The 26,689-nt window shown below is 46.7% G+C and overlaps 2 protein-coding genes and 1 long non-coding RNA gene across 3 annotated transcripts in view; 2 read left to right on the forward strand and 1 right to left on the reverse strand.

Annotated features, from left to right (window-relative positions):
- LOC310636531 (uncharacterized protein) overlaps positions 1-26,689 on the forward strand; it is a 142,481-nt gene that overhangs the window by 52,016 nt on the left and 63,776 nt on the right. The window lies entirely within an intron of this gene.
- The window catches only part of LOC310636547, a 331,701-nt gene that overhangs the window by 10,778 nt on the left and 294,234 nt on the right, over positions 1-26,689 (reverse strand). The window lies entirely within an intron of this gene.
- The window catches only part of LOC310636529 (uncharacterized protein), a 75,355-nt gene that overhangs the window by 1,847 nt on the left and 46,819 nt on the right, over positions 1-26,689 (forward strand). The gene's annotated exons all lie outside the window — the stretch shown is intronic.

Consider the following 26,689-nt stretch of genomic DNA (forward strand, 5'->3'; position numbering starts at 1 on the left):
TAGGGACGCGGTGGCTCAGTGGGTTAGGACACTGAGCTTGCCGATCAGAAGGTCAGCAGTTTGGCGGGTCGAATCCCGAGTGCCGCGTAACAGAGTGAGCGCCTGTTACTCGTCCCAGCTTCTGCCCACCTAGTAGTTCGAAAGCACGTAAAAATGCAAGTAGAAAAATGGGGACCACTACGGTGGGAAGGTAACAGCGTTCCGTGCGCCTTTGGCGTCTAGTCATGCCGGCCACGTGACCACGGAGACTGTTGGAATAACCATGATCTCTGTTCCTATACATGTAGCTGGCTAGTACTTTTCTGGCTAATACTTTTCTACCATGGAAAGTCTTCAGTGAACCATGTGCAAGGAAGTAAGCCATAAACCCAGAGAGGCCATTTGGCTACAGCCAGATAAGGTCAGTGAACCATGTGCAAGGAAGTAAGCCATAAACCCAGAGAGGCCATTTGGCTACAGCCAGATAAGGTCAGTGAACCATGTGCAAGGAAGTAAGTCATAAACCCAGAAAACAAAGGAACCTAGGAGAGGCCATTTGGCTGCAGCCAGATAAGGGCATGGTCACAGTATTCCTCCACACCATTGGCTATTCAATTTAAGGTAAATTCTGACGTCTCCTGCAAATGATTGGTCATTACTGTATTTGGTATCTACCTCTAACACCTATGTCCTTTTAGGATAGTTTAGAAGAACACATGTGTAACCATGATTGGTCTATTTGAATAACAATAAAATGTGATTGGTTGCTTTTGCTATAAATAAACAAGGTCCACTGCTCCTCGTGGTTCAGTGTCCAGCATCCAGGGTGCATCCCAGGAGCAGCGGGGCCCTTTCCCCGAGAGATCTCTGTGTCTTTCTTTCATGGGCGCTAACCCTGGGCAGGAGCAGCCTCTGCCCAGCTTCACCAGCAGCATCCCAGCAACAGCAGCTTCCCTGCATCCCCGCAAATGGTGACCCCGACGTGATTCTGTGGAATACGTCTTCAGCCATCCATACTCATTCGCCCGACGGTGGCCGCGACTCATCCTCGTCCGTTGCTAGACGCAGGAATTTTCGTGAGTATGGGTGGAAAATTCTCTCAACAGCAGACAGCGTATCTGCAGGAGTTGAGGGAATTAATTGATAATGCCAAAGCCTCCATTTCTAAACCCCCTCCTCCCCCTTTCCCTCCTCCTCCTTCCTCAGATCTCCCTCCGGAGAAGCTTCCTCCTACCTCTTCTCTTTGCCCTGCTGTGCCTGTCTCTCCCTCTGACAAAGAGGAAAAAGCCTCTGAGCTTGTTGCCATTACCATTTCTAAACCTCCTCCCTTCCCCCCTCCTCCTTCTTCAAATCTCCCTCCTCCACCTCCCAGCCCCACTCAAGGGGCACCTTTTGTTCACTCTATGCTTGCAGCTCATGCCTTCGAGATATTAGATCCAGAGGATTTAGAAGCTTGTGCTGCCTATCCTGTCACTTTTGTACAACCTGTTTATACTCCTCTGACTCCAAAAACTATTGATTACCTTGGCACTCATATGACCATCGCTGATTATCGCGTGCTGTTTGGCCACGCCTCTTCTGGTTCCCTGCAGGGAATCTAGAGGGGGGGCAGTCAGCCAGCCCGACAACAAAGGCTGACATTTCTTTTCCTCTTAATGCTTCTAACTCCTCTGAACTTTTCACTGATTCTCTTTTTCATTAAGCCTTTTCAGTTTCTCTGGCTCCCCCTCCTTATGAGGATTCAGCTGGGAGAAACTCAGCAGGGCACCTAAGAAAATACAAGGCAAATAGACAATGAATATGCCCGAAATGAACTCCTGTTAAAATTGGCTTATGTGGGGCTTGAAAGAGCCTCTTGGGGCAAGCTGTTCTCAGTAAAGTCCAGGGGCGCGCCTGTTGAATTCAACTGCCTGGACCTGTCTGAGATCTAGCTTCCCATGAAAAGAAAAGAAAAATCAAAGAAATAAAATCAAGTTTTTCTTCTATCTTTTTTTTATCTAGCTCTTTGGATTATTGTTTTGGCCTAAAACCCCAAATTGATATGTGTGTTTTGTTCTGTTTTAAATAAATGTTGTTTTATATGTGTGTTTTGTTCTGTTTTAAATAAATGTTGTTATAATAGTATCTGTGTATATATGTCTGTCTGTGTTGTTCTGTGTTATTTCCAAGACTTGGAAGAGGATCAAAATCCTCTCTGATAACACCAAACAAAAAGGCCTTATTTAACAATGTATGGTTTGTCTGGAGAAAGTATGAAATGAAATTTTTGTATGTGAAATTGTTTATGCAAGCAGTCAGAATGGAAGTGAATGAGTTAATTTGCTGATATGTACACGTGAGTGTGTTAGCCCTCTAAATTGCAGATTTTATTGTTGTAAAAGCCATGGATGATGTGTGAGAGTAACTGCATGTAAAGGAGAGCAAACTATTTTTATTTTTTATTTTTTTGGTGGTGAGATTTTTGTAAAGTTTCTTTTACCCCCCCCCCCCAACCCCGCTCTGTTACTTTAAGAGTGAGAAAGGGAGAGACAGCCAGAAGAGGGGGGGTGGCTGGTCCTTTTAACCATTTTTTTTTCTCTGCTTAGAATTCCAGTCTGAGAAAGGGGGGTTAAACATCACCCAAAAGAAATTTTTGGAAATTTTTGAGTTTTTAGTTAAACATCACCCAAAAGTAATTACTCTGATCTTTTTGTGGAGTTGTTTTTTGTTTTTGTTTTTTTTTTTTTGTTTTTGATGTTTTTGTGTCTGTGTGCAGGACACATTGATAGAAGGTGATATCTGGGAGAATTTCCCTCCCTTAATCAGCACTAGCCTAAACAATTTTGCAGATCAGGCTGCCTCCGGACCCTTGGCCTGTTCCTTGCAACCCCTCACCCCCTGGGAAAGTCATTCATATTTCCATCAAAATTCCAAAGCTTTGCAGAAGCAGTTTGGCATCACCGCTGCAGAAGCAATTGCAATTCGCCAGCAGTGCCCAACATGCAGCAAACAAGCAACTGCAATCCCTATGGGTGTAAATCCAAGGGGATTGGAGCCTTGCCAAATTTGGCAAATGGATGTCACACAATATGCACCATTTGCCCCATGGAAGTATTTGCATGTTTCAATTGACACCTTCTCAGGATTCATCATGGCCACCCCCCAAAGGGGTGAAGCCACTAAACATGTAGTTAATCATTGTATTCGGACCTTTGCAGTGCTGGGATGTCCAAAAGAACTCAAAACAGATAATGGCCCTGCCTACAGCAGTCAAGCCATGGCAGAATTTTGTCATCATTGGCAAATAACACACAAATTTGGAATTCCATATAATAGCCAAGGCCAAGCCTTGGTGGAAAGGGCTAACCAAACTTTGAAACATGCATTAGATCGTTATAAAAATCAGAACGGGGGAAAACGAAGCCCCAACCTCCCAGCATTGCAAGATACTCTTAACCTTTGCCTCTACACTCTGAACTTTTCAAACTTGACTGGCCATCCCTTAACCACAGCCGCAGAGCGGCATTTTTCATCTCTAGTTGCAGATCAGCCTAAACCCAAAGTGTGGTATCGCCAACTTCCAGACCTAACTTGGAAAGGCCCTGCAGACCTTCTCACTTGGGGAAGAGGCTACGCTGCAGTCCAGCTGCCAGACAAAGTGCTGTGGATCCCAGGTCGCCACGTTCGTCCATATCATGCCTCCACAAACACAACTGCAGAACCCATTAAAGATGACAGCATGGTTTGTGACTTTTTTCAGCTTTGTTCTTACACCACTGACTGATGCCACTAAAACACAATTCCATCTGAAAGCTTACCCCAGACGTCAACTCCACTTCACCAGCTATCCCATCCTGTTCTTGACACCTTTGACATTGCTTCCAGTCAAAAATGACTCTTTTCACACTGTTTTTGCCCCATCGCATGGACCCAGAAGGAACAACCTGTTGTTAACAACGAGTCTACTATCATCATCTATGTGAACTCTGTAGCTCATGTTCCTGTCCAAACTTGAAATGGTTTCAACTTTCAGGAATTATTTGGCTCCTGGTTTCCCAGACTACCTGGTTTACAAGCTATTGTAGCTTTTATTAGTATGATTGTATTAGGATGTACTATTTTACCTTGTGTCTTGCCTATCTTTATCAAAGTATTACTAACAGTATCCTATCTTTATCGAAAGTATTACTAACAGTATCCTATCTTTATCGAAAGTATTACTAACAGTATCCTATCTTTATCAAAGTATTACTAACAGTAGCGTATCTTTATCAAAAGTATTACTAACAGTATTTCCTTGATAGCTGAACAGAGAGCTGTTAAACAAATTAATTCTTTATGGTACAGTAAGTATCAATCCCTTCCCCAGGAGGATTCAGAAGAGCCTAATGCTCAATTTGAACTAGAGACTCCTTTGTCTCCTAAAAGAGGAAAATAAAAATGCCTTTTGGGCTCGCTTGCCTCTTGACTCTCCCGAAGGTGCATCTCTAAAGAACCCATCCCTCCTCAACTTTGAAGCGGAACACACAGATTCTGCATTTAAAACAAAAACGGAGGAGATGTTGGAATAACCATGATCTCTGTTCCTATACATGTAGCTGGCTAGTACTTTTCTGGCTAATACTTTTCTACCATGGAAAGTCTTCAGTGAACCATGTGCAAGGAAGTAAGCCATAAACCCAGAGAGGCCATTTGGCTACAGCCAGATAAGGTCAGTGAACCATGTGCAAGGAAGTAAGCCATAAACCCAGAGAGGCCATTTGGCTACAGCCAGATAAGGTCAGTGAACCATGTGCAAGGAAGTAAGTCATAAACCCAGAAAACAAAGGAACCTAGGAGAGGCCATTTGGCTGCAGCCAGATAAGGGCATGGTCACAGTATTCCTCCACACCATTGGCTATTCAATTTAAGGTAAATTCTGACGTCTCCTGCAAATGATTGGTCATTACTGTATTTGGTATCTACCTCTAACACCTATGTCCTTTTAGGATAGTTTAGAAGAACACATGTGTAACCATGATTGGTCTATTTGAATAACAATAAAATGTGATTGGTTGCTTTTGCTATAAATAAACAAGGTCCACTGCTCCTCGTGGTTCAGTGTCCAGCATCCAGGGTGCATCCCAGGAGCAGCGGGGCCCTTTCCCCGAGAGATCTCTGTGTCTTTCTTTCATGGGCGCTAACCCTGGGCAGGAGCAGCCTCTGCCCAGCTTCACCAGCAGCATCCCAGCAACAGCAGCTTCCCTGCATCCCCGCAGGAGACGTCCTCGGACAAGCACTGGCTCTTCGGCTTTGAAACGGAGATGAGCACCGGCCCCTAGAGTTGGAAACGACTAGCACGCATGTGTGAGGGAACCTTTACCTATGACCTTTCTTGCTACACTTGTTAAGTGAATCATCTAATCACCGCAGTTCTCAAGTTACTAACATGGGAAGTTGAGGGGGCCCTGAAGAAGCTGACGGATGCTTTGGGACACGTTGCTTAGCAACAATATGGAACATGAGGCTTAGAGAATGGCCCAAGGCTGCAAAGGCCTCCGGTCTGGGGATTAAGGCCTCATTTCTCAGTGGCAGTGGAGACACTGGGCTGAAGTCCAGTCCAGGGGTCATTGTCAGATGGCTGAAACTGTTGAAGACTCCAGGCCTCCATTTAAGACACAATCCCAGTATTGTTGTCAATCCGGCCTGCTTTTCATGGCTGTGCTGGTATAGCTCAGGCTTCCAGGGGTGGCTACAGCTTTGTATCACACTCCAGGAACCCTCCAACTCATGGGTGGTCTGTGCCTGGTCTCCAGGACCTCCCCCACCACCATTGCCTGGTCTTCCTCCTCACTTAACCACTGCTTCGTTGAACAACTGAAATTTCAGTCCCGACTGTGGTCCTAAGTTGAGGACATCTCTCCTACAGATGTAGGGCCTCCATCACTGTCTCTGGTGTACTGAGGACCCTACCCTGAGCAGAGGGTGGGACTGGAAGACCTTCAAGGTCCCTTCCAAGGCTGAGATTTTGTGATCCTCTACCATTCTCAAAAGGAAATATTATTCTTGATTTCTTTTTCATTCCAACAGCAGATAAGCGATCGTAACCAAAGATTTATCTGCAATTCAAGACATAATAGAAAATCAACTCAAGGCAGCAGTCACCAGTAAGCATGGAGCCTGGGAAACTCTTGGATCCCCCGTCAGACACAATTAGCACTCCAGAAAACCACAAAAAAACCCATGAATGCTCAGAGTGTGGGAAATCCTTTCCTCGCAGATCACTGCTTTTTACCCACAAGAAAGTCCATATGGGAAGTGGATCCAGTCCAGGTTTGGAAGGTGAGAAATCCTCTGGGACAGACACCAAAGGCCTCAGAAACTCCCCCAGAATAAAAACCTATAGATGTATAACATGCGACTTATACTTTGGTCGAAAGTCAAAGCTTCTTATACATCAGAAAATCCACACTGGAGAGAAACCCTATCAGTGTCTGGAATGTGGGAAATGTTTCCGTCAAAAAGGCACTCTCAGGAATCACGAGAGGCTTCACACTGGGGATAAACCTTACAAGTGTTGGGAATGTGGGAAGAGCTTTTCTCAGAACTCAAGTCTTTGGGTCCATGAGAAGATTCATGCAGGAATAAAATCGTACAAATGCTTTGAGTGTGGAAAATCTTTCATCCAGAGTTCATCTCTTCGGACTCATGAGAAAACGCACAGAGGGGAGAAAAAGGAAAAGTGCCTCCAATGCGGGAAATGTTTTTACCAGAAATCAAACCTGGTGCGACATCAGAAACTCCACATCGGAGAGAGACCCTATGAATGCCCAGAATGTGAGAAACGATTTACATTTTCTTATGAACTTCGGAGACACCAGGAAAGGCACAGAGGAGAGTTACCCTATCAATGTGGGGAGTGTGGAAAAAGTTTTGGTTTCCTAAGAGAGCTTCAGATTCATCAGAGAATCCACACAGGGGAAAAACCATACAAATGTGGGGAGTGTGGGAAATGTTTTTCACAAAAACAACACCTTATAAGGCATGGGAGGCTCCACACAGGAGAGAAGCCATACAGATGCGTAGAATGCGGAAAATGTTTTACTCAAAAGGGGGACCTTTGGAGACATCATAAAACCCACACAGGGGAGAAGCCACATCAATGCAATGAATGTGGACGATTCTATTGTACCTCATCCGCCCTTCAAAGTCATATGAAAATTCACACAGGGGAAAAAAACAACAAATGTTTAGACTGTGGAAGAACATTTGCTCATGCAAGTTCCCTCAGAAGCCACTGCCGAATCCACACAGGAGAGAAGCCCTTTAAATGCTCAGAGTGCGATAAATGTTTTTCTCGGAAAGATACTCTTTTGAAGCATCAGCGAACCCACACTAGAGAGAAACCCTACAAATGTCTGGAGTGTGGGAAATGTTTTGCCCATCCTTCAACACTGCATGCACACCAGAAATCACACAGGATAGTCGCCTTATAAGTGTGCAGAGTGCGAGAAACCTTTCCGTTGTAAATCAGAGTTAAAGATGCATCAGAATGTCCATTGCAGAGATAAATCTCTTCTGTTGTGAAAAAAACTGATCTTTTTTTCCAAAAGTCACTTGTTAAGTTTAATCAGGAACATCACACAGTGTCAGAAGGGAAATCCTACTATTGTTTGGTGTGGGGAAAATGTTTTTCCTACTCAAGTAGCGTTAAATACCATAATCAAGGAAAACTGCATAAATCTTTGCCTCAGAAAGCAGCAGCGTTAGTAGCTTAACAGAGTTATTACACAAGAGGAAAGAGCTATAAGTGACGGGCGGAGTAGATAATGGTTTGCAGAGTGCAGCTACTCTCCACTTACAGTCGCAGTTGGGAAGAGATTTCCAGTCATAAGTTGTTACGGTTGTTAGTCGAGGCACCCATATATATCGGAGCTGATTTTCTGACATGTTTCTGGTCATTAAGCAAGTCACTGTAGTCCTAAACATAAAGCCATTCTTCCAAATGTGTGTGTTTTGATAAAAAGTGGCAATACGCCAGGAACTAGCAGAAAAAGAAAATTTGGGATCCCACAGCTGCAGAATCACACAAGTGATTTTAAAAGCCATCAGGTTGTGTAGCGCCCATAATGAGGTTACATAACTTTTTGGCTTTTGGGATGTGGATTGAGGTGTGTTGGAGGCTGGCTTTTAGGTCATTATCATATATGGACACGTATATAATGTATATTCGCCTTCATTCGTGACAAATTGTCTAGTTGAAAATAAAAAATGTTGAAAGCAAAGTTCTTGCCACTTTCCTGTATTTCTAGCAAAGAAAGTCAAATAGGATGGAAATAGCTCAGATGTTCAGGAACCCTTAAGAATATTGAAAAATGTTATTTTAAAATTCTTGCCAGTGTTTGACAAACGGAACATTCTTCTTCAATGATTTCATTATTTTTCCTTGGGCTCGATCTTCACGCCTGCTAACAGGAAAAGAAGCCACAGCCTGTGTTCCACTTACGGCAGCATTTGGGACTGGAGTTTCCATCCTTAAACGATGCCGTCATAAACCCCTGACTGCACTGCAGAGTGATGACAATCCCTACAGTCCCGGTTACCGTTGTTAATTGAATCCCACGGTCATTTGACCAGGCGACTTCCTGCAGGCTTCCCACAAATTCAGTGGGGAAACGGGCAGGAAGTTGTGAGTCCCAGGTCCACAGCTGCAAAGCATCTCCTGAGATGGAGCAAGGAGTGTCCCAGGCTATGGGAGAGGGTCAGGAAGTGTGCTGCCACCACGTGGCTGTTCTTGGGAAATTATAATATGTTAATTGGGTCTGCCAGTACCTTTCCCCTTTCTGATGTATATCCTATCCTGCTCATGATGCTGTACTAGGATCCACCCCTTCTGGGTTGGACTTCCCCTTCCCCTTGTTCCCTTGTGTTCCATCCTCCATTGTAACATCTGAACACAAGCCATGCGGACAGTAATCCCGTTACTGTCTTTTGACCTTAAAGTACCGTCCAGACTTCACCTGACCACACCTTCTCTGCTGTAATCATCTACATGCAAAATAAAGGTATTTCAGATGAACCAGGTACTTTACGAGTTCACTGTCTGGAAAGGGCCATTAAATTGTGACTAAATTTGCTTAAACAGACCAGTGCAAGTGTTAACAAGAAATTAAAACACTAGCACAACGAGCTTCGATTCAGAACAGCAAGTGGCATGGCATGGGTGTGTGTGCGAGAGAGCAAGGGGTGCACAAGAGGCCTGGTGTGGCAGCAGGAGAGGAGTGACAGGACAGGGAGAGGACGTGGGGGAGCGAGGGTCACATGGGTCAGGATGGAGGCAATTGGGACTCCGCAAGTGGCTGGCACAGTGCAGAGGGGTCAAGGGAGGGGATGTGAGTGGAAGATACCCAGCAACCTGCAGTCTTCCATGCCAGCTTCCCCTTTGACTTTTCAGGGAAGCCAGCATAGAAGTTTGCAAATGGCAGTCATGCAAAGATGGGCGCTTGCCAGCCAGTGGTACCTGCCTACAGCTTGCAAAAGCACTCAGATATTGATCACAAACGACCAGAACAACAAGGATCAGTTGCAGCCACCAATTTTTTTTTTATTAAAAAGTTTTAACATACAATTTTTCTTTAAAACCCCCCTCCCCCTCCCTTCTCCCCCCCTACCTCTCCCCCCTCCCCCCCTCCCCCCCACTTCCCAGAGCTAAATACAAGGTATATATATAAAAAGCAATCATAAACAATCATATACTAACAACTATAAACTCTAAAATCCATCACTCTCTAGCTTATATAGGATAAAACAAGCCTTAGTAATATTAAATATATATAAAGAAACTAAAAGAAAAAAAGAAAAAAAAGAAAGAAGACTTATTCAAATGCTACATAAAACTTCTTAACCCTATACTTGTTCTGGATAAACTCGATCCATTTTCTCCATTCCATAATATAGCGTTCTTGCGAGTGAGTTGCAGCCACCAATTGATTCTGGGTGGTTATGCCCAAGATGGGCCTTTCCCAATCTGGTGTTCTGCAGATGTTGAGGGAGTCGAAGTCCCAAACATCTGGAAGGCAGCAGCTGGGGCAAGGTGGCCAGAGGGGGTCTCCTGGCTCTCACTGGGCTGACCTGTTTAACTCCTGCTTTTTCTTCCGCCTCTTCCTTAAACCCGGGTGCTGCTCTAAATGCTCCTAATTGTTTTTCTATCTCAGAAATATTTCGGACTGCAGAGTAAACAAAATCTCACTCTATATACAGCAAGTTAACCTTGTGTTTCTTGGGTTGTGGGTGCAGTGATTGTCTCGCCACAAGGAGGCATAATAATAATAATAATAATAATAATAATAATAATAATAATAATAATAATAATAATAATAATAATAATAATAATAATAATAATATAATAATAATATGATGATGATGATGAAGAAGAAGAAGAAAGAAGAAAGAAGAAGAAGAAGAAGAAGAAGAAGAAGAAGAAGAAGAAGAAGAAGAAGAAGAAGAAGAAGAAGAAGAAGAAGAAGAAGAAGAAGAAGTTGGAAGGGACCTTGGAGGTCATTTATTCCAACCCCCTGCTCAGGCAGGAAACCCTATACCATTTCAGGCAAATGGCTGTCCAGTCTCTTCTTAAAAACTTGCTTGCTTGCTAGCAATCACTCAATGGAATCCTCCAGATGTGAGTTAGGCTGGGATTTTACTCCCATAATGTCTTGGCAGCTGCACCTGATGGGAGTTGTGATCGAGCAACTCCTCAGGGAGAGAAGCAACCTAGAACTAAGGAGAAACTTCCTGACAGAACAATTAACCAGTGGAACAACCTGCCTCCAGAAGTGGTGAATGCTCCAACACTGGAAGTTTTTAAGAGGAGACTGGACAGCCATTTGCCTGAAATGGGATAGGGTTTCCTGCCTGAGCAGGGGGGTCTAGATGACTAGATGACCTCCAAGGTCCCTTGCAACTACATAGTGTGGTGGGATGGAGGGTTTGTTGTCACTGTGTGTTGGGGGGAGAGAGCACAGGGGGAGGCTCAGCTAATCTCAATGTACACATGTTGTACTTTGACAATAAAGGTTGTTGTTGTTGTTGTTGTTGTTGTTGTTATTATTATTATTATTATTATTATTATTATTATTATTATTATTATTATTATTATTATTATTATTATTATTACTCTGCAACCTCCAGGCAGGTGAGCTGCACTTAAGACATCTAAAGGTTACATTTGATAATGTTTGGAGCTTGTGAACAGTCCAATTATGCTTAATATATATTCAAAAGTTGAAATATCCTTAAGAGGCCCAAATCGACACTGAGTGTCAAGGGAGGGGTGGGGTAGAGAATAATAAGAAGGGGTCTCCTCAGCGCCCTACAAACAGTGTATAAGTCTCTGTGTGAAACGGGAGACCCCGAAGCCCAGCAGTGGCTCAAGTGTTTTTATCCTTGGGAGGGAAGCAGGGACCCAGCATCCCCAGCGCCTCTCCGATTCTGGGCAGAAGGGAGGGGAAGGCAGAGGGGGGGCCCTGGGTGGACTCTCCTCCCCCCCATCTGTTCTCTCCTGCGCAGCTGGAGTTGGAGATCTTCGGGATCCAAAAGGGATCCGCTCGGGGCTTCTTCCCCTTCCTCCCCCCAGGCGATCCCCCAACCTCGGCTGCACGGAGGACCCTGCCCCGCTTCCCCTCCCCTCCCGTCTCGGCCGCGGAGGGGAGCCCGGGAGGGAGGGCGAGGAGAGGGGGCGGCCAAGGGGCGGGGCTGCAAGGCGGGGGCGGAGCCTGAGAGGAAGAGAGAAGCCCCGCCCCCCTCGACCCTCCCACTCGCTGGATCTCCGCTTCCTTCCTGCCGTCTCGCTTCTCCTCGGGAGGATCGGCGCTGGATCCTTCGGGAGAGGCTTCTGGATCCCGATCCGGGCAGGTCTGGCTGCTCTCCTCCCTCCGGGAGATCTTTTCCCCGCCGGGAGAAAGGTAGCTGCGGATCCGCCTCTTCGTCCTGCAGGGATTTCCTTGGGGAGATTCGGCTCTGGCGTCGCCTGCAGGGAGCGGATCCCTCCCTTCCCTCCTGGGGGGCAAAGGAGGGGATCCCTCCCCGGGCTCGATCTGCCCCCTCCTCGCCCGGCCAAGGCTCTCCGCGGGGCTCCGGGTGGATCCGGGAAGGAGCTTTTGGGAAGTTGCTTTCAGAAGGTCTCTCTGTGGTCCGTCAGAGCAGGAAGTCTCCGGGCATGCACATCCTTGCAGGTGCAGTTGAAAAAATGGAGTAAACGGAGCTTTAAAACCTGTGTTGAGGTTTGTCATGTGGTATTAACCCAACTGACCTCGTTGCAATGGGGAGCGGAGGGTTTGGGGGAAAGAAAACAAGTTTAAATTGAGTGAATTGATCTCATGTTGTCTTAGCCCAGGTGTGATCCTCTTTCTCGTGCTCAGCTTAAAAGCCCAGCCAGGAAACCCTTTGTTTTTAAGCGAATGATTACTTTGCTTCTTCTTGAAAAAAAACTCTGTGGAATCCCTAAAAAGCATTTTTTTCCTTTTTTTGCCCTGAGGAGGCTGTGATGAGGCAGCCCTGTTAGGCATATGGTGCTAGCCTACAATGTTGGGTTGAAAATATATTAACCATAATGCTATGTCTTTAAGATGTTAATTGGCCAATGGGTGTGTAAGTGTTCTCATGGCCATAAGAGGAAGCTAGTAACTAGCTTCTCTCTCTCTCTGAATTCACTGATCTCTACTATTACTGTTTTTGCTCTGCTGTTAGTTTACTACTGTTGTAAACCTGAACTGTGTATTGACCTCTGGACCGGTAAGAAGACTTTGTAGCTTGGACTGTTGCTATTGTTTATGACCTGGACTGCTTATTTTTTGACACTGCATTTTTGTTCTTACACCACCTCAAAAGTAAACTACTTTTTGTTTTTATAACTCAGTGTATTCTTGTGTGACTTTTACTGCTCTCGGTACCCTTCCTTGTCTGTGCAACTCTTTGGTAGCACAAAGAACCTTGCACAACAAATTCCTTAACAAGCCCCTTCTCGGTGGATGTTTTACAAAGCAGAAGTTTTAAGGAGGTTTTGAGGCTGGCCTTGTAAAGCAGGTAATAGAACAAGCTGATGGCTAGAAGGCTGCCTTCCATAATTTTAAATATTTTTCAAAACGCCTATTGGAGGCAGCTGCAGAGACCTGGAATCTTTGTGGCTTTGCATTCTCCAAAAAGCGTAAGAAAGAGCAGCCCTCTTCACACATGCTCTGCCCCACCTGATCTCTCTCATCTTCCACTGAGTTTTTCCTACCGACAATTCTGCCTTGGTCCCTGTTGGACTTCATCTTGCTGGTTTCTTTACATTTTGACTCATCAATAACTTCCTGAATAATGATTCTATCTCCATTATTTTGGATTGTGAAGAAATAATCCTATTTTCTCCTTCCTCTTCCGGGTCACTTACAGATTATGTTCAGCATTACTCTCGGCATCTGAGCCTTTTTCCTTTCTCTTTGCAGGAGAGCAGTGAAGATGTGGCCATGAGCTCCCCAGAGGAGAAGGGGCGTTCTTGGATCGTGACCCACAAACTCCATTCTAGGGAATTTGGAAATTGAGGCCTGGTTGGAGAAGCAGCTTCCTGCACAAAGGGCCAGTTGGTCAGGTGAGATCAAATCGGTCAGCGGTGAGGGTCATACCTGGCCTTGATTCAGAGCAGTAACGAGTGACCCACAAACCTCTTACCCGCAACTATATTTCTTTTCACTTTGGGGAAGCTCTCTGTAGCTTTATTTTCTCTGACCAGCAAAGGTCCTTTTACGAGAGGCTTGGCTGTTGCGCCTGCGGAAGGATGAAATGCCAAATCTGAGCCATTTTCCCCTCCTTCTTTCCTGTCTGATTTTCTGGGGTTGAGTCACTTTTCTGCTGCACTGACTGAAGTCCTCTTTCCAATACACACATACACACACACACAAACAGACACACAAACACAGTGTTTTGGTTGGACCTGGTTGTGCTTAGACAAGCACAACAGACAAGTTGCCTACTGTGATCCAGGGATTCGGTTGGCCTCTCTCCCATCCAGGTAGCAAATGCAAAGGAATGACCTCAATTCAGACAGTCCTGTGCCTTGTGCCAATCCAAGGGTTGTGCAATAAGCCAGGTGTGAACTTGGGTGTACCGAGTGCCCATGTCTGGTCAGAGGTTGGGACTCAGGTGACTTTTGCCCCTTTTTATGACATTTCTAGGGACGCGGTGGCTCAGTGGGTTAGGACACTGAGCTTGTCGATAAGAAGGTCGGCAGTTTGGCAGGTCGAATCCCAAGTGCCGCGTAACAGAGTGAGCGCCTGTTACTCGTCCCAGCTTCTGCCCACCTAGTAGTTCTAAAGCACGTAAAAATGCAAGTAGAAACATAGGGACCACTACGGTGGGAAGGTAACAGCGTTCCGTGCGCCTTTGGCGTCTAGTCATGCCGGCCACATGACCACGGAGACGTCCTCGGACAAGCACTGGCTCTTCGGCTTTGAAACGGAGATGAGCACCGGCCCCTAGAGTCGGAAACATCTAGCATGCATGTGTGGGGGAACCTTTACCTATGACCTTTCTTGCTACACTTGTTAAGTGAATCATCTAATCACCGCAGTTCTCAAGTTACTAACATGGGAAGTTGAGGGGGCCCTGAAGAAGCTGACGGATGCTTTGGGACACGTTGCTTAGCAACAATATGGAACATGAGGCTTAGAGAATGGCCTAAGGCTGCAAAGGCCTCTGGTCTGGGGATTAAGGCCTCATTTCTCAGTGGCAGTGGAGACACTGGGCTGAAGTCCAGTCCAGGGGTCATTGTCAGATGGCTGAAACTGTTGGAAGACTCCAGGCCTCCATTTAAGACACAATCCCAGTATTGTTGTCAATCCGGCCTGCTTTTCATGGCTGTGCTGGTATAGCTCAGGCTTCCAGGGGTGGCTGCAGCTTTGTATCCCACTCCAGGAACCCTCCAAGTCATGGGTGGCCTATGCCTGGTCTCCACGACCTCCCCCACCACCATTGCCTGGTCCTCCTCTTCACCTAACCACTGCTTCACTGAACAACTGAAATTTCAGTCCTGACTGTGGTCCTAAGTTGAGGACATGTCTCCTACAGATGTAGGGCCTCCATCACTGTCTCTGGTGTACCGAGGACCCTACCCTGGGCAGAGGGTGGGACTGGAAGACCTTCAAGGTCCCTTCCAAGGCTGAGATTTTGTGATCCTCTACCATTCTCAAAAGGAAATATTATTCTCGATTTCTTTTTCATTCCAACAGCAGATAAGCGATCGTAACCAAAGATTTATCTGCAATTCAAGACATAATAGAAAATCAACCCAAGGCAGCATTCACCAGTAAGCATGGAGCCTGGGAAACTCTTGGATCCCCCGTCAGACACAAGGAGCACTTCGGAAAACCACACAAAAAAAAACTATGAATGCTCAGAGTGTGGGAAATCCTTCGCTCGCCAGTCCTCCCTTTTGACCCACAGGAAGGTCCATGTGGAAAGAGGATCCAGTCAAGGTTTGGAGGATGAGAAATCCTTCTCTGGAAAAGACACCCAAGATTCCAGAAGCTCCTCCAGACTAAAGCCCTATAAATGTCTGGAATGTGACATATGCTTTGGTCAAAAGTCACGTCTTCTTACACATCAGAAAATCCACACTGGAGAGAAAAAATATCAATGTCTGGAATGTGGGAAATTTTTCCGTGAAAAAGCCCAAGTCAGAAACCACGAGAGAATTCACACAGGAGAGAAACCTTACAAGTGTTGGCAATGTGGGAAGAGCTTTTCTTGGAATTCAAGTCTTTGGGCCCATGAGAAGATCCATGCGGGAATAAAACCTTACAAATGCTTTGAGTGTGGAAAATCTTTCACCCAGAGTTCAGGTCTTTGGACTCATAAGAAAACACACAGAGGGGAGAAAAACGAAAAGTGCCTCGAATGTGGGAAACGTTTTTCCAGGAAATCACACCTGATGCAACATCAGAGATGTCACACTGGAGACAGACCCTTTGAATGCCCAGAATGTGAGAAACGATTTACATTTTCTTATGAACTTCGGAGACACCAGGAAAGGCACAGAGGAGAGTTACCCTATCAATGTGGGGAGTGTGGAAAAAGTTTTGGTTTCCTAAGAGAGCTTCAGATTCATCAGAGAATCCACACAGGGGAAAAACCATACAAATGTGGGGAGTGTGGGAAATGCTTTTCCCGAAAACAACACCTTGTAAGGCATGGGAGGCTCCACACAGGAGAGAAGCCGTACAGATGCGTAGAATGCGGAAAATGTTTTACTCAAAAGGGGGACCTTTGGAAACATCATAGAACACACACAGGGGAGAAGCCACATCAATGCAATGAATGTGGACGATTCTATTGTACCTCATCCGCCCTTAAAAGTCATGTGAAAATTCACACAGGGGAAAAAAACAACAAATGTTTAGACTGTGGGAGAACATTTGCTCATCCATGTTCCCTCAGAAGCCACAGCCGAATCCACACAGGAGAGAAGCCCTTTAAATGTTCAGAGTGCGATAAATGTTTTTCTCAGAAAGGTACTCTTGTGACACATCAGCGAACCCACACTGGAGAGAAACCCTACAAATGTCTGGAGTGTGGGAAATTTTTTGCCCATCCTTCAACACTGCATGCACACCAGAAATCACACAGGATAGTCGCCTTATAAGTGTGCAGAGTGCAAGAAACCTTTCCGTTGTAAATCAGAGTTAAAGATGCATCAGAATGCCCATTGCAGAGATCAATCTCTTCTGTTGTGAAAAAAACTGATTTTTTTTTCAAAAGTCACATCTTAAGGTTAATCAGGAACATCACACAGTGTCAGAAGGGAAATCCTACTATTGTTTGGTGTGGGGAAAATGTTTTTCCTACTCAAGTAGCCTTAAATACCATAATCAAGAAAAACTGCATAAATGTTTGCCTCACAAAGCAGCAGCCTTAGTAGCTTAACAGAGTTATTACACAAGAGGAAAGAGCTATAAGTGACGGGCGGAGTAGATAATGGTTTGCAGAGTGCAGCTACTCTCCACTTACAGTCGCAATTGGGAAGAGATTTCCGGTCATAAGTTGTTACGGTTGTTAGTCGAGGCACCCATATATATCGGAGCTGATTTTCTGACATGTTTCTGGTCATTAAGCAAGTCACTGTAGTCCTAAACATAAAGCCATTCTTCCAAATGTGTGTGTTTTGATAAAAAGTGGCAATATGCCAGGAACTAGCAGAAAAAGAAAAATTGGGATCCCACAGCTGCAGAATCACACAAGTGATCTTAAAAGCCATCAGGTTGTGTTGAGGTTACATAACTTTTTGGCTTTTGGGATGTGGATTGGGGTGTGTTGGAGGCTGGCTTTTAGGTCAACTATCATATTTGGACATATACATAATGTATATTCGCCTTCATTCGTGACAAATTCTCTAGTTGAAAATAAAAAACGTTGAAAGCAAAGTTCTTGCCACTTTCCTGTATTTCTAGCAAAGAAAGTCAAATCGGATGGAAATAGCTCAGATGTTCAGGAACCCTTAAGAATATTGAAAAATGTTATTTTAAAATTCTTGCCAGTGTTTCATAAATGGAACATTCTTCTTTAATTATTTCATTATTCTTTCTTTGGCTCGATCTTCACGCTTGCTAACAGGAAAAGAAGCCACAGCCTGTGTTCCACTTACGGCAGCATTTGGGACTGGAGTTTCCATCCTTAAACGATGCCGTCATAAACCCCTCACTGCACTGCAGAGTGATGACAATCCCTACAGTCCCGGTTGCCGTCGTTAATTGAATCCCACGGTCATTTGACGGGGCGACTTCCTGCAGGCTTCCCACAGAGTCAGTGGGGAAACGGGCAGGAAGTTGTGAGTCCCAGGTCCACAGCAACAAAGCATCTCCTGGCCTGTGTGAGAGGGAGCAAGGAGTGTCCCAGGCTATGGGAGAGGGTGAGGAAGGGTGTGCAAGTGGCGTGGCATGGGTGTGTGTGTGAGAGAGCAAGGGGTGCACAGGAGGCTTGGCGTGGCAGCAGGAGAGGAGTGACAGGACAGGGAGAGGACGTGGGGGAGCGAGGGTCACGTGGGTCAGGATGGAGGCAATTGGGACTCCGCAAGTGGCTGGCACAGCACGAGTGCAGAGGGGTCAAGGGAGGGGATGTGAGTGGAAGATACTTACCCAGCGACTTGCAGTCTTCCATGCCAGCTTCCCCTTTGACTCTTCAGGGAAGCCGGCATAGAAGTTTGCAAATGGCAGTCATGTGAAGGTGGGCGCTTGCCAACCAGTGGTAACTCCCTACAGCAGACATGTCAAACACAAGGCCCGCGGGCCACAAACGGCCCGCCATATGATTGAATCCGGCCTGCACAACAAGGATCAGTTGCAGCCACCAATTGATTGTGGGTGGTTATGCCCCAGAAGGTGTTCTGCAGATGTTGAGGGAGTCGAAGTCCTAAACATCTGGAAGGCAGCAGCTGGGGCAAGGTGGCCAGAGGGGGTCTCCTGACTCTGATTGGGCTGACCTGCTTAACTCCTGCTTTTTCTTCCGCCTCTTCCTTAAACCCGGGTGCTGCTCTAAGTGCTCCTAATTATTTTTGTATCTCAGAAAGAGAAATATTTCTGACTGCAGAGTAAACAAAATGTCACTCTACACACAGCAGCTTAACGTTGTGTTTCTTGGGTTGTGGGTCCAGTGATTGTCTCGCCACAAGGAGGCTTGCTAGCATTCACTAAATGGAATCCTCCAGATGTGAGTTAGGCTGGGATTCTACTCCCATAACGTCTTGGCAGCTGGACCTGATGGGAGTTGTGACTGAGCAACTCCTTAAGGAGAGAAGCAACCCGGAACTAAGGAGAAACTTCCTGACAGAACAATTAACCAGTGGAACAACCTGCCTCCAGAAGTGGTGAATGCTCCAACACACTGGAAGTTTTTAAGAAGAGACTGGACAGCCATTTGCCTGAAATGGGATAGGGCAGGGGTGTCAAACTCAATTTCATTGAGGGCCACATTAGCATTAAGGTTGCCCTCGGGGAGGGGTGGGCGTGGCCGGGTGGGCGTGGCCATCTCAATGCTGCTCACTCAGCACAGCTGACTCGAGATACCTGGGTCAGGAGAGAAGAAGTTGCACCGGCTAATTTGATGTGGGGACATCTCATTGCCCCACAAGTCTCTTCACCTCCCCAAACCTCTGCAGCCAAGCATGCGCACATGCACACGCACTGTATTCCACGTTTAGGGGCTTTTATCCACAGAGGATGGAAAGGGCCTTCTTCCCAAGCCCACGCATGATTGGTAGTTTATTAGCTCAGATGTAGATAGCCTCCTAGTCTCCAAGCTTGAATGTGTGTGTGTGTGTGTGTGTGTGTTTTCTTTCTTCTGCCTTGACAGATTTCTGGAGAGCAAGAGGAGGCAGGGGAGAAGCACTTCCCAGTCCTGCATGAGGGAGGCTGGCCCTTCTTGAAAGGGAGTCCCCAGGCTCTTTTTCGAGTCTTCCACCTTCTGTGCTTTTCTGCTCCATGTTCAAGTTTTTGTACTTGTCCTGATGCTTCGCCTCATGGTGCCGTCTCCAGTTATACTCTTTAAATACAGCCACAGTAGCTCCACAAACAAGGCACACAGCCTTATCTTCAACGTCAACAAACAGGTACTCTGGCTCCCACCTCTTTGGAAAGCATCTTTTTGCAAAGTCCACTTTCCGTTTGGCCATTTGGGGGGGGTGGTTAAATATCGGCACACAGGTCTTCTTCCCTGCAGATGTATATATGGATGAGACTGGACAGAAAGCTCAAAGTCTCAAGTGCTGTGTGAGGCAAGCAGTTGTGAGTACACTAAGTATCCACTCCGCTGGCTCAGTAGGATGCTGCAAGTCCAGATGTGTGGAGCAGGTTTTTAGCAACATAACAGCATCTGTGGAGAGAAAGCAAGAAAGCAGCCCTCTTGGATACATTTGAAATTATATGTTTTATGCAAGAGAGATCCTGTATGGATGGAGGGAAAAAAAATCAGCAATCCACCATCACTCAGAAGCTGGTCTAGCAGCTGCAAGGACTACTCAGCCTCCATTTCTGATCAGATTCTGAAATTTTCTGGGCTGCCTTCCAGTCTCTCATTGCAAGGGGGGGGGGAATCAAGACACATCCAGCTTTCCCAAATAGGGAACAAGGAACCACTTGCTCCATTTTTCCCCAACAACTCTCCTATGTTCATGAAGCCCAGAAATAAGAGTTCAAAATCCCTGAAATAGCCATCCAAAATTTAGCTTTTGCAAGCAATGCTGGTTAGTTCTCTCAAGGTCTGTCAGTCTGTCCTTTGGGGGAAGACCCAAAGCACCCCTCCACTGATTTCAACGTATTTTCCACCAAGAATCAGACTGAGCATAATGAGGTTTGGGGACCCAGGGGGCAAGGGGATGGGGCTCATGGGGGCACTGGCAGGGATGGCCCGTGGAAAAGGAGGCCAGCGGCATGTGATCCAGGCTGGGGACATGCGGGGGCGGGGGGCGGGAGGAGCAACTCCAGGACAGAGGGATGGAGCCAGTCTGGGCACTGCCCAAGATTGCAGGAGGGCGGCTGCTGCCTCACTCTTGTGGCCCCAAAGGGCTGCCCAGCATTCTGCCTCACCCCCTCCCAACCGTCCGCAACCCCAGGCCAGCACGTTTTCTCCTCCACACAAATCTGGAGACATTCCCAGCCCACCAAGGCCCAGGGCTGTGGTGTTCACAGAGCCAAGGGTGGCACCTACGCTGGAACAGTTGGGGCACAAAAGAGCATCTGGGGAGGCCCCAGTGTGACTCCTGCTGAAAGAAAGTTGGCAGCAGTGCCCCTGAGGGGCAGGCAGGGTGGCAAAAACAGTTTTTAGCGCTCAGCTCGACTATACCAGCAAATCAAGCAATCGCACCAGGGCTACCCTTGTAGGTAGGTGCACTTGAAGCAGGCAGAGTGCCACTCAACCTGGATCTTTTGCCAAAGCATTGCAGAGCCCGGCAGAGGAGATGGAGCGCATCTCGGCCGGGGCATTGCAGGATCTGGGCCGGGCGCCTCCGCTCGCCCTCGGCAGCGCCCGGCACAGGAGCCCACGTGCCAAAGCAGCCCGGCAGAGGAGACAGAGCGGCTCTTTCTCTGGCCGCCTGAAGTCCGCCTTTCTGCCTGGGCGACTCTCGTCCTCCCCCCGCCCGGCGTCCCGCCTCACTCCCTCCTGCCTCCTCTGCGTCCGGTGTGAGCCACGGAGGGTGGCGGACTGGCTGGACTCGGGCACAACTTCACTGCGTTTCTGGGCCAGGTGATGCTCAGCAGCTCTGAGGAGACCCCAGCGCTCTGCGGTGAGTGAAAAGGGGTGGCGGAGCAGGGCAAGGGGAGACTTGCCGGGCAGGGAAGAGGCAGGCCCGGGGAATCCAGAGACTGTCCGCCCCCACCCGCACAGCAAGTAGAAAAAGGTCACACTCACCTTTCCGGTCCTCCTGTTTCTTCCTCCGCTGACTCCACGTGCAGTCCAAAGAAGCAAAGAAGTTTGTGGGCAGTCCCACAAACCAAAGAAGTTTGTTCAACCAATCAATTCAAACTTCGAGAGGTGTTTTTTTTTGTGAGCAGTTTGAATTGATTGATTGAATTCTTTTAGTCCCACTTTTTTTTGGAACTGGGAGGAGACTGCCTGGGAGCCGCAGGTGACAGCTTTGGCCAATGAGCTGTCCAGGGGCTCATGAGCTGCAAATGTTGCTGAGCTCCACCACCTTTGTAATTTCCAGGAGAGTTGTGCGGGCCAGATTCAATCATATGGCGGGCCGTTTGTGGCCCGCTGGCCTTGTGTTTGACATGTCTGCTGTAGGCAGTTACAACTGGTTGGCAAGCGCCCACCTTCGCGTGACTGCCATTTGCAAACTTCTATGCCGGCTTCTCTGAAAAGTCAAAGGGGAAGCTGGCATGGAAGACTGCAAGTCGCTGGGTAAGTATCTTCCACTCACATCCCCTCCCTTGACCCCTCTGCACTCGTGCTGTGCCAGCCACTTGTGGAGTCCCAATTGCCTCCATCCTGACCCACGTGACCCTCGCTCCCCCACGTCCTCTCCCTGTCCTATCACTCCTCTCCAGCTGCCATGCCACACCTCTTGTGCTCCCCTTGCTCTCTCACACACCCACCCATGCCACGCCTCTTGCACACCCTTCCTCACCCTCTCCCATAGCCTGGGACACTCCTTGCTCCCTCTCACACAGGCCAGGAGATGCTTTGCTGCTGTGGACCTGGGACTCACAACTTCCTGCCCGTTTCCCCACTGACTTTGTGGGAAGCCTGCAGGAAGTCACCCCGTCAAATGACCGTGGGATTCAATTAACGACAGCAACCAGGACTGTAGGGATTGTCATCACTCTGCAGTGCAGTGAGGGGTTTATGACGGCATCGTTTAAGGATGGAAACTCCAGTCCCAAATGCTGCCGTAAGTGGAACACAGGCTGTGGCTTCTTTTCCTGTTAGCAAGCGTGAAGATCGAGCCAAAGGAAGAATAATGAAATTATTGAAGAAGAATGTTCCATTTATCAAACACTGGCAAGAATTTTAAAATAACATTTTTAAATATTCTTAAGAGTTCCTGACCATCTGAGCTATTTCCATCCAATTTGACTTTCTTTGCTAGAAATACAGGAAAGTGGCAAGAACTTTGGTTTCAATGTTTTTTATTTTCAACTAGACAATTTGTCACGAATGAAGGTGAATATACATTATATATGTGTCCACATTTTCCTCACACCAAACAATAGTAGGATTTCCCTTCTGACACTGTGATGTTCCTGATTAACCTTAAGATGTGACTTCTGAAAAAAACAACAGTTTTTTCCCCACAACAGACAAAAGAGGTTTATCTCTGCAATGGACATTCTGATGCATCTTTAACTCTGATTTACAATGAAAAGGTTTCTCGCACTCTACACACTTATAAGGCCACTATCCTGTGTGTTTTCTGGTGTGCATGCAGTGTTGAAGGATGGGCAAAACATTTCCCACACTCCAGACATTTGTAGGGTTTCTCTCCAGTGTGGGTTCGCTGATGCTTCAAAAGAGTATCTTTCCGAGAAAAACATTTATCACACTCTGAGCATTTATGGGGCTTCTCTCCTGTGTGGATTCGGCTGTGACGTTTGAGGTGAGATGAAACAGCTGTCCCGCAGTCTAAACATTTGAAGTTTTTTTCCCCTGTGTGAATTTTGTGTCCTGTGTGGACCCTCTGATGGATTCCAAGGTGTTGTTTGTGGGAAAAGCATTTCCCACACTCCAGACATTTGTAGGGTTTCTCTCCTGTGTGGGTTCGCTGATGGCTCACAAGACTATCTTTCCGAGAAAAACATTTATCGCACTCTGAGCATTTAAAGGGCTTCTCTCCTGTGTGGATTTGGCTGTGGCTTCTGAGGGAACTTGCATCAGCAAATGTTCTCCCACAGTCTAAACATTTGTAGTTTTTTTCCCCTGTGTGAATTTTCACATGACTTTTAAGGGCGGATGAGGTACGATAGAATTGTCCACATTCATTGCATTGATGTGGCTTCTCCCCTGTGTGTGTTTTATGATGTGCCAAAAGGTCCCCCTTTTGAGTAAAACATTTTCCGCATTCTACGCATCTGTATGGCTTCTCTCCTGTGTGGAGCCTCTGATGCCTTACAAGGTGTTGTTTTTGTGAAAAACATTTCCCACAATCCCCACATTTGTATGGTTTTTCCCCTGTGTGGATTCTCTGATGAATCTGAAGCTCTCCTAGGAAACCAAAACTTTTCCCACACTCCCCACATTGATAGGGTTTCTCTCCTTCGTGCCTCTTCTGGTGTCTCCGAAGTCCAGAAGAATACCCAAATCGTTTCCCACATTCCGGGCATTCATAGGGTCTCTCTCCAGTGTGAATTCTCTGATGTTTCACCAGGCTTGATTTCAAAGTAAAACATTTCCCGCATTCGAGGCACTTTTCATTTTTCTGCCCCCTGTGTGTTTTCTCATGAGTCCAAAGAGCAGAGTTCTGGGTAAAACATTTTCCACACTCAAAGCATTTGTACGATTTTATTCCTGCATGAATCCTCTCATGGACCCTAAGATTTGCGTTCTGAGAAAAGCTCTTCCCACATTCCCAACACTTGTAAGGTTTCTCCCCATTGTGAAGCCTCTCGTGATTTCTGAGAGTGCCTTTTTGACGGAAACATTTCCCACATTCCAGGCACTGATAGGGTTTCTCTCCAGTGTGGATTTTCTGATGTGTAAGAAGACTTGACTTTTGACCAAAGGATAAGCCGCATTTGATACATCTATAGGGTTTTAGTCTGGGGGAGTTTCTGAGACCTTTGGTGTCTGTCCCAGAGGATTTCTCACCTTCCAAACCTTGACTGGATCCACTTCCCATATGGACTTTCTTGTGGGTAAAAAGCAGTGATCTGCGAGGAAAGGATTTCCCACACTCTGAGCATTCATGGGTTTTTTGGTGGTTTTCCGGAGTGCTGATTGTGTCTGACGGGGGATCCAAGAGTTTCCCAGGCTCCATGGTTACTGGTGACTGCTGCCTTGGGTTGATTTTCTATTATGTGTTGAATTGCAGATAAATCTTTGGTTTCGATCTTTTATCTGCTGTTACAATGAAAAAGAAATCGAGAATAATATTTCGTTTTGAGAATGGTAGAGGATCACAAAATCTCAGCCTTGGAAGGGACCTTGAAGGTCTTCCAGTCTCACCCTCTGCCCAGGATAGGGTCCTCGGTATACCTGAAACAGTGATGGAGGCCCTACATCTGTAGGAGACATGTCCTCAACTTAGGACCACAGTCGGGACTGAAATTTCAGTTGTTCAGTGAAGCAGTGGTTAGGTGAGGAGGAGGACCAGGCAATGGTGGTGGTGGAGGTCTTGGAGACCAGGCATAGGCCACCCATGAGTTGGAGGGTTCCTGGAGTGGGATACAAAGCTGCAGCCACCCCTGGAAGCCTGAGCTATACCAGCACAGCCATGAAAAGCAGCCCGGATTGACAACAATACTGGGATTGCGTCTTAAGTGGAGGCCTGGAGTCTTCAACAGTTTCAGCCATCTGCCACTGACCCCTGGACTGGACTTCAGCCCAGTGTCTCCCCTGCCACTGAGAAATGAGGCCTTAATCCCCAAAGTGGGGGCCTTTGCAGCCTCGGGCCATTCTCCAAGCCGCATGTTCCATATTGTTGCTAAGCAACGTGTCCCAAAGCATCCGTCAGCTTCTTCAGGGCCCCCTCAACTTCCCATGTTACTAACTTGAGAACTGCAGTGATTAGATGATTCACTTAACAAGTGTGGCAAGAAAGGTCATAAAATGGGGCAAAAGTCTCCTGAGTCCCACCCTCTGACCAGGACATGGGCACTCGGTACACCCAAGTTCACACCTGGCTTATTCCACAACCCTTGGATTGGCACAAGGCACAGGACTGTCTGAATTGAGGTCATTCCTTTGCATTTGCTACCTGGATGGGAGAGAGGCCAACCGAATCCCTGGATCACACTAGGCAACTTGTCTGTTGTGATTGTCTAAGCACAACCAGGTCCAACCAAAACACTGTGTGTGTGTGTGTGTGTGTGTGTGTGTGTGTGTGTGCATTGGAAAGAGGACTTCAGTCAGAGCACCAGAAAAGTGACTCAACCCCAGAAGATCAGACAGGAAAGGAGGAGGGGAAAATGGCTCAGATTTGGCATTTCATCCTTCCGCAGGCGCAACAGCCAAGCCACTTTGCTGATCAGAGAAAATAAAGCTACAGAGAGCTTCCCCAAAGTGAAAAGAAATATAGTTGCGGGTAAGAGGTTTCTGGGTCACTTGTTACTGCTCTGAATCAAGGCCCGGTATGATCCTCACCGCTGACCGATTTGATCTCGACTGACCGACTGGTCCTTTGTGCAGGAAGCTGCTTCTCCAACCAGGCCTCAATTTCGAAATTCTCTAGAATGGAGTTTGTGGGTCCCGATCCAAGAACGCCCCTTCTCCTCTGCGGAACTCATGGCCACATCTTCACTGCTCTCCTGCAAAGAGAAAGGAAAAAGGCTCAGATGCCAAGAGTAATGCTGAACATAATCTGTAAGTGACCCGGAAGAGGGAGGAGAAAATAGGATTATTTCTTCACAATCCAAAATAATTGAGATATAATCATTATTCAGGAAGATATTGATGAGCCAAAACTGAGAGAAACCAGCAAGATGAAGTCCAATAGGGACCAATGCAGAGTTGTGAGTAGGAAAAACTCAGTGGAAGATAAGAGAGATCAGGTGCGGCAGAGCATGTGTGAAGAGGGCTGCTCTTCCTTAAGCTTTTTGGAGGATGCAAAGCCACAAAGATTCCAGGTCTCTGCAGGTGCCTCCAATAGGCGTTTTGAAAAATATTTAAAATTATGGAAGGCAGCCTTCTAGCCATCAGCTTGTTCTATTACCTGCTTTACAAGGCCAGCCTCAAAACCTCCTTAAAACTTGTGCTTTATAAAACATCCACCAAGAAGGGGCTGCCTGATCACAGCCTCCTCAGGGCAAAAAAAGGGAAAAAATACTTTTTAGGGATTCCACAGTTTTCTTTTCAAGAAGAAGCAAAGTAATCATTCGCATAAAGACAAAGGGTTTCCTGGCTGGCCTTTTAAGCTGAGCACAAAAAAGAGGATCTCACCTGGGCTAAGACAACAGGAGATCAATTCATTCAATTTAAATTTGTTTTCTTTCCCCCAAACCCTCCCCTCCCCATTGCAACGAGGTCAGTTGGGTTAATACCACACTGCAAACCTCAATACAGGTTTTAAAGC

The sequence above is a fragment of the Vipera ursinii genome (assembly GCF_947247035.1).
Source record: "Vipera ursinii genome assembly, chromosome: 2".
Lineage (NCBI taxonomy): Eukaryota > Metazoa > Chordata > Lepidosauria > Squamata > Viperidae > Vipera > Vipera ursinii.